We start from the raw sequence: 8,550 nt of genomic DNA, 5'->3' as shown, positions 1-8,550 counted from the left end.
AAGCGGTGTCTCGGATGGCGTTAGTATTCGCGGTACGGGACCGGATCTCTTTTGCGAATCGGTCAACATCGCCCAATTGAGAGGAAATACCTGTCTCCTCGAGCCCCTTCTTCTCTGAGGCTAGGCGAGACAGTTCCAGCTCAGCGTCGTGAAAGAGGCCTTTGAACCTCCTCTTTTTCTCCTTTTGCCTCTCGACGACAGCCTCTAGGTCCCAATTCTGGTCCTTAAGGAGCATTATCTCCTTCACCAGCTCCTTCCACTCGGTTTTTAGTTCCTTTATCCACCGAGCCTCCTGCTTCAGCTTAAAGTAACCGAAGCGATCCAAGGAGCTGAGCCCTTGGTTGGTCTCTTCCAGCTCCCCCAACTCGTTCCCAATCGTACCGGCTAGTTGGTCTGCCGCTTACGAAGACAGGAAGCAAAAAAAAAGGGGGGAGAGGTTCAGTCATGAACAATATAAGCCGCAATCAAGAATGAAACAAGTTTGGAAAGAGTAGTCATACTTGGACGAATAGCGGCCTCAACATGCGGCCAATGCGCTCGGAAGCATCAGCCCTGGCATGGTCCAGACCTGAGGTCGGAGGCAGCGAACCCTCTGCTCCCGAAGAGGATGAGGGACCAGCATCACCAGTTGCCAAGAAAAATTAGGAAGAGACTCCCAAGTCTGGTCACGTGGCCTAGGCGCCACAGGAGTCGAAGCCTGGGAATCGTTGTCGTCACTCAGATTGATAACCGGGAGAGGAACGTCCGGCATGATCCGAACCGAGGTGAGACAAGCGTCGGGAATCGGATCCTCACCATTGTCGCCGACACTCCATCCCTCTTTGTCCTAAAATGGAACCCGTCTGGCCCCCTTTCAGGATTTTCGATTTCGAAGGGGCCGAGCTCTGTCTCCCAGATTCTGGTCGGTGCACCGAGTCACCGTCCTCACCCACTTCGCCCTGGGGAACATTCGTCTCGGCAGGGATTCGGGAGGGGCTTGGTGCAGGGGCCGACTCGCTGCCCCTAGAACATGAGTCGGGTGAAGAACTTCGCACCCCCTCACAAGGCCCGGATCCCAAGAATGTCTCATCCCCCCCGTCTTCAGTTCCCCCGAGTGCCGGATCTTCTAAGGGAGGTAGCTCTATCGTTCGTAGCCAGGTCGGTGAATTCTATCGAAGAGACCCGGCGGTAGTCTCCTCCTGGAGAGTATCCTCGAAGGAGAGGTTGTAAATGAGCTAGGCTCATGGGGAAAGGGGTGCACCAGGGAGGTGAAGAAGGCCACCTAGAGGTCGCAAGCCTCCAAATCTCCTTTCAAAGCAAGGCAACGGGCTTTGAAAGGGCTCAGTGGCACGGGAGCTGGTTGAGGCGGAAGGGCCGTCAGCAGGAACTGGACCCCTCAGGAAGGATGTGGCCCCTCATGACGAGGGGGCTAGAGCATCCGCGCTGGCAGACCCCTGCCGCGCTAAGACAAGAGGGCACACACTCTGGACTCTCCAACCCGGCTTCTGGAAGGTGTAGAATCCCTGGCAATGCTACTCGGCAGGGGAGAGTTGTGGAGTACCCTCGACCGTTTGACCTGACCACCAGAAGGGCATGCGACTCTCTTTCGACAAGGGGGCGGATCACTGGACGGGGGATATTGCCCAAGAAATTTCTTCCCTCGGTGTACAAGCAATCAGGAGTTGTCAAGTAGCCGTGGATGATTTTGTCGGAGAGTACCACGTCAGTATTCAACTCTCCAGCACCCAGGCCGTAACCAATTCATACCAGGCCTCCTCCCTCCAATTGAAGGTGAGCTCTAAGCTCTCGGCTGATGGAGGATACCCCCAACTCGCCTGAACGGGGAACTCTTAGTGAGGGGCCTCCGCTTCAGGGTACTCCCAACCTGAGCCGGACACAAAAAAGAACTTGCGCAACCATTCTTTGATACTTTAGTGAAGCTGCTCGAGCGAAGCTATCTTGCTAGCGGAGAATCAGGCTTGGAAGCTGACAATGTTGCTCGGGTGGTAGATGAGCTGATACACATAAAAGAATTCCCGCAGCGTTAGGTCAGGATATTCCATGGGGGTTTTGCTCAGCACCATCCTGTAGATGATGCAACTGGAAATCAAGAGGCGCCACACATTCGGATGCAGCTGCGCCAGGGCCAACCCAAGGAAGTTCAAGACTTCCCGAACAGGACGGCTGAAAGGGAGGCAGAGGCCGTTGGCAAACATCAATTGAAACAGAGCGACCATCGTCGCAATGCCGTCAGAGCCCACTGCATGTTCACTTCGTGGCATCTCTAGAACCACGACGGAGGGAATCCCATACTTACAGCGAAACACTCTAAGGTCAGCGCCAGTAACATAGGAAACCCAGCATTTTCCCCTAAAGAACAGAGCAGCAATGTCAGTGGAAGCCATCGAAAGTGCAAGGCGAGGGCTGTCGAACGAAAGAAAGGGAAGAAAAAGAGAATGGCTGGGAAACTGGGAGCGAAAGAAAGAAGACGAAACAGTAGACGGGAAGACAAAGGTAGAAGAAAGAAAGATTGGGGGTGAACAGCTTAAATAGGGAAGAAAAATGGTGGGAGGAGGCTCGGGAAGCGAAACGACGCCAGGGTCAGTAACGTCATCAAGCGTCATGCGGCATGGGTGGCAGTTGAAGGGGTGAAGGAGTGTGTGACACGTACCAATAAGATGTCAGAGAGGTTAAAGGCGCAGTCCACATGTCTCATCAGCCCTCGAGAAACAGGACGGTCGCCAGGAGTGAAAAGATGCATTTACTAACCCTCGGGAATGAGGAGTAGCTCACACGTCTTATCAGCCCTCGGGAAGCCAAACCAACAAGCACCGAGTTGTCACCAAGAAGCGACAGGAGAAAATATTTATTTTCCTGAGAAAACATCGTTAACAGTTCGTTCGTGGAAAACTTCATTTTAAAACATACATGGGCTTAGACGTCGGCTTTCGTGGCATCCATAAGCGTCACCTTGAACGTTGTCTCTCACGACATTCACGAGCATCACCTCATGGCACGCGTGAAAGCCTCAGTTTGTAGGATCCGTAAAAGCGTCCGTCTTCATGCGTTTCGTGCAGTTCGTGGATTTTCTTAGAAAATACATACAATAGATACATCGTATAGTCATCCATTCACATGCGTAAATTAATACTTTCATTGCATAAAAAGGGGCTGCCAAGGAGGGCCGTACATATGTATACCATTGAACACTTAGCATTTTCTTTCATAAAACGTCTTTCGTGTCTTTTCGTAAGGCATCGTGAGGAAAAACGTTTCTTTATATTTTAGAAAGACTCTAGAAGCGTATGAACGTAACACTTACCTAGACTCCATGCTACTTGCATATCATGTAATCCATTCATGTGTGTGTCAGATGGCAATCTACATGCATACACATAACCTTAACGTCATTCTTTATCATTAGCATAATCAACTTAAACTAGAAATAGAGCTATACATCACTTGGAACACTCTCCTTCTATCCCGTGCACTTACGTACCATTCACTATGCTAACCCTTCAGAATCTACTTACGGTCACTATCTCTTCCAAACTCAATGTTCTACTTCGAGTGCTCATTCACTAAGGTAGGATTAAGACACTAGGACCTTCGTCTTACTTTCCTTATTAATCACATTCCGACGCATGATTCCGACCGATGGAATCATGCATCCCAATCCTAACAATGCACCCGTCACTACCTTCATGCACCTTAGCCCACACTAAATGATCATTCTCATCCATACAAGCCACACGGCTCTAAGCTAGCTCTGAGGCTTAAGCACTGTGTAACTGTGCTCAGGACAGATTACTCATTACATATGGTGAATCCATCCGTACAAGTGTCTACCCACATCACCTGCTCCTAGGGACAATGGCCATACTCCGATACCAACGTTCTCTTAACTCGGCTAGCATGACTCTTCATGCTATCTGTCCTTTTTGACAGTTCATCCCAACACTTAACACGACAAAGCTCCATTCACAACCACACCTTATATCATGTCATATAGCTCGAGACTACACCCAATCTACACCATGACCTTGTCACGTCACCTAACATCCCGCTACATCATTCTTACATCAACTCCTTAACTTATCACCAGTACGGTTCCTCATGTACTCCTATCACATTGTGACATCTCGTCATGATCCTGCTACACCATTTCTATACTAACTCCTCACCCATCGCAAGCACAACTGTTAGAAACCACGTCACTTCGTGATGTTGCCCATTCATGCTTCCGTTGCGTACTCTTACACTTGTTCTGCTACTTCACGCATACTCCTAGCCATAAGTCCATCACGGTGACACTTGTCACCTCAGACTACAGGCTATGCTATAACTACTTCGGGACACTGTTCCACGTATACTCCATTTTCACACGCTACAACCCATCACCATTATGGCATATGCACCACATGGTGCATTGCCCCACTGCATGGAGTACACGAGGAGTGGGCTCCCTTCATACACACTACGCCACATCACCACTATGGCATACTCGTCATACTCGCCATATGGTGCATCACTCCATCACATGGAGTACACTCCTTGTACTCCTCGTGTACTCCCTTCATACACACTACGCCACATCACCATTATGGCATACCCGCCATATGGTGCATCACTCTACCACATAGAGTATACTCCGCGTGTACTCCCTTCACAGTTCTCAACACTATTTACCATGCTACGACTATGCCACATCACCACTATGGCATACCCACCATATGGTTTATCACTCCACCACATGGAGTACACTTCACATGTACTCTTCCCATTCCACAATACACCAGGAAGGTATATTTTTACATATACTCTCCTTATTCCATACTACGCCACATCACCATTATGGCATACCTGCCATATGGTGCGTCACTCCACCACATGGAGTACACTTCTCGTGTACTCCCTTTATACACATTACGACCCATCACCATTATGGCATACTCGCCATATGGTGCATTACTCCACCACATAGAGTACACTCCACTTGTATTCTCTTCACACACGTTACGCCATATTACCATGATGGCATATCCGCCATATAGTGCGTCACTCCACCATATAGAGTACACGTGATGTGTACTCCATTCATACACCACGCCATATAGAGTACACGTAGAATGTACTCTTCCCATTCCACAATACGCTAGGAGAGTATATTCTTCCTTATCCTACACTATGCCACACACAGAGTACACTCAACGTGTACTGTTCCCATTCCATATGCCATGACACCAATACAACACATACTCCGCAGCCACACTACACTACATACTCCACAACACTGCATAGCACAATTCCCAATGACGCTCCACACTTCACAAAGCACTACACCGATAAGCCCAATACTTCACTACACAGAATGCCCAACACTTCACTACACAGAACGCCCAACACTTCACAGCACAACACATTTCCATACTACACAGCAACTCCACTAATACTAACAGCACAATCCACAACCTAATCAACTAATCAATATCTAACACAAATAACGAGAGATAGAGGGTCATACCATTGACGAGAGAACCAGTACGTTGCTCGTTGACCATCACGGTTGATGACATCGGAAAGGTCATACGTGGCGGCTAACCCACGTACGGTGACTGTTTGGGCATTTGGATAGCTAACTATGGTCTTGGAAGGGCTCGTGAAGGCCTTCTGATGGTGGCAAGGAGCGTAACACGGCGGATCTAGCCGTGTACAATGGCGGTCAGTCACGCGCAGTGACTATCCATCACGTGCAGTGGTTACCAACCACATAAAGTGATGGTTTGGGACCTTGGGTTCAACTAAGGAAGGTGCGGTGGAACTCATGGTGGCGCCAGGTGACTCACGGCGGGGGATCTTGCCACATGATGGAGGAGAAGCAGTGGGAGAGTGGGAGAGAGTGTGCGTGCATGGGTGGCAGATCGAGGTCGTGGGTGGTTGGGTTGGCTCAGTGGTGGCCTGAGGAGGCTCAAGGTGGCGGTTACATGCCGTGCGTGGAGGAGAGGCTATGGACCTCAGGTTACGTGGAGGAGAAAGGGAAGGGGAGGGGAGGTCCATGGTGGTCCCTAGTGGCTGTGGGTGTCGCACACGGTGGCGTACGGTGTGTTAGACCCATTTCGGGAAGAGAGGGAGAGGGCTGCCATGAGGGATTAGGTTCGGTGGGTTGTTGCCAATGGTGGCTGGAAGTGTGCTGGTGGCCAGCGGCGGGCTGCGACGGTTGCGTTGTGCGTCGCGCATGGTGAAACCGTGCATGAGAGCTGTGTGCGTGCGTGGGGAAGGTGGCCGCACAGCAGGGGCTGGCTTTGTCGGTGAGGGGTCGCCGGCATGAAAGGAGGTGGACGGCGGTGGAGGTGAGACCTGCCAGCGCATGGCGACACCGGGCTATGAGGTGGAGGCTTCGGCGAGAAGGGGCTGCATACAACATACGCCGAAGGAGAGAGGGAGGAGAAAGAGAGAGAGCTGGGGAAAAGTGAGGTAGAAAGAGAGGGGTCTGGGCATTTAATCCAGTCCCTTCATCTAGGGATCATCAAAACGATCTAATGATAAGAGATTAAAACACTGATTTGAAAATATGTAAACATTAACTTAATTAAAAGCACATAGAGGAAGAATTAAGGTAGAATATTATTTAAACTAACTTTTGTTTATAAAATAATATTCTTCATCATTAATAAATGATGAAGTCTTATTTAATATATTTACAAAGATTAAAACCATATAATTAATTAAAGCTTTCAACATAATTTAAATCCCATAATATTTTAAATAGTTGAAATCATTTTAATAATAATATTAAAATGATTTCTGACAATTATAATATTTTTGGAGCTCTTCAAGAATATTATAATTGTCGTATTTAAAATCAAGTTTAGTTCAATAACACTGAAAATACTCCTTATAAATATTTTTAGTACATTTAAAACACTAGGCTTGCCCTAGAAGTCACATAATATCTTTTGAAACACACCTTCGAGGTTCGGCATGCCTAACGAGTCTCGTAGTCGCTAGATAGAAGGGGCAGACAATTCACAAAATCTTTACCCTCGGGATTTACTTAAGTCATAAAGACGGAACGTACGTCAGAAAGAGAGAAGAGTACGTAAAAAGGAAGGAGCAGGGTATTACATAGTACCATGTCCGTGGTTTTCTCCAAAAGACCTTACAAAGGGTAGTGCCCAACAGGGCACCAAAGACTGAACTATTCAACTAGGCAAGGTACCAATGACCTTGCATGAGCTAGTACACTAGCAAGGCACCAATGGTCTTGCAAGAGCTAGTACATCGGCAAGGCAATCAAGACGCCATCGAGCTAGTATCCTGGCAGGGCACCCAAGACCCTATTGGCCTCTTGTTGTTTGATAAGACAACAAAGATTTAGCACATGTTGTTACCTAGGAAGGGCATCAAAACCCTATTCAGCTAGTTAGCCCACAAGGCACCTAAGACCTTATCGGGTTAGTATCTCGGCAAAACACCAATGTCCTTTGAACAGAGAATATGAACAATAAATTAAGATCAAATGGGCTTGTCAATAAGCAACATACCTAAAGGTATTTGATATGCAAAATGAAGTCTTAAATCCTATGGCATTTTCAAGCTTGACATAAAGCATGCGTTAATTAAAAATTCTACACACATGAGGAATCCAGAGATGTGGCACGAACCTGCTATGAAAAGAGCCCAACCATACAGCCTGAGGCTTATGAGAGTCCAAGTTCTGTTATCATATAAATAACATTCACAACAACAACAAATATTAAACATAACAATGGTGGTGTTTTTACTTAAAAGAAGGGGGAGAGAGAGAGAGAGAGAGAGAGAGAGAGAGAGAGAGAGAAGTGAATTAAGTTTTGTTAAAAATATTCATGAAAGAGAAAGTTTTGTTAAAAATATTCTGTAAAACCAAAATATACTTGAAAATCTCACTTCCAAAATTGGTACTGCAAAGAGAGCTGACTGAAGAGGTATGCTACTGTAGAAACCGATCGAAGCTGCCATGCCTTCTGTACATAAAACTCAAGCCGCAACTCATAATTATAAAATCTGAAAACAAAGAGAAAAATACATCCTTCTTACCAAAACAAAACAACAGTCTTTGATTCTAAGGACGAGCAGGAAACAATGAAACCACAAAAGAAATAAGCATAAATCTTTCTACAAAGAAAGATAAAAGACGTTCAGGATAGACAGGCCTTTTCTGTCCCAGATCCTAAAAAGGTACCTTTGAGGGATAATAAACAACCCTCCAAGCCGACTCGATGAAAAAATAGATAATAGTTAAAAAAAAAACAGATAAACGAGAATTACCATAAACTAAAAGAAAAAACTGATCTTGATTCTTAAAACACCTGCCAATAAAAAATATTTTAAGTTTGCTTATTGACATAATAATAATAATAATAATAATAATAATAAACAGAACTTGAGAGATCTATGATTTAAGAGAATGGGATTCAGAGATGCGGGGCATTACGGAGGGAAGCCACCTTGGCTCTGAAGTCCTCCGTCTCCCTCTTCAGCTCCATCTCCGTCTCGTTCGCCTCCTTGTAGACTCCTTGACCCGCGTCGCTC

General features: G+C 46.9%; 1 long non-coding RNA gene across 1 annotated transcript; it reads right to left on the bottom strand.

Annotated features, from left to right (window-relative positions):
* Positions 1-7,636: 7,636 nt before the first annotated feature.
* LOC121259473 lies at positions 7,637-8,250 on the bottom strand. Its single transcript, XR_005939592.1, has 3 exons — positions 8,201-8,250; positions 7,906-8,022; positions 7,637-7,696 (listed from the first exon to the last, which is right to left on the bottom strand). It is a non-coding gene; the product is annotated as an uncharacterized LOC121259473 (long non-coding RNA).
* Positions 8,251-8,550: the final 300 nt, after the last annotated feature.

This window comes from Juglans microcarpa x Juglans regia, chromosome 4D (assembly GCF_004785595.1).
Source record: "Juglans microcarpa x Juglans regia isolate MS1-56 chromosome 4D, Jm3101_v1.0, whole genome shotgun sequence".
Classification (NCBI taxonomy): Eukaryota; Viridiplantae; Streptophyta; class Magnoliopsida; order Fagales; family Juglandaceae; genus Juglans; species Juglans microcarpa x Juglans regia.
This window is presented reverse-complemented; position numbering and strand designations above follow the sequence as displayed.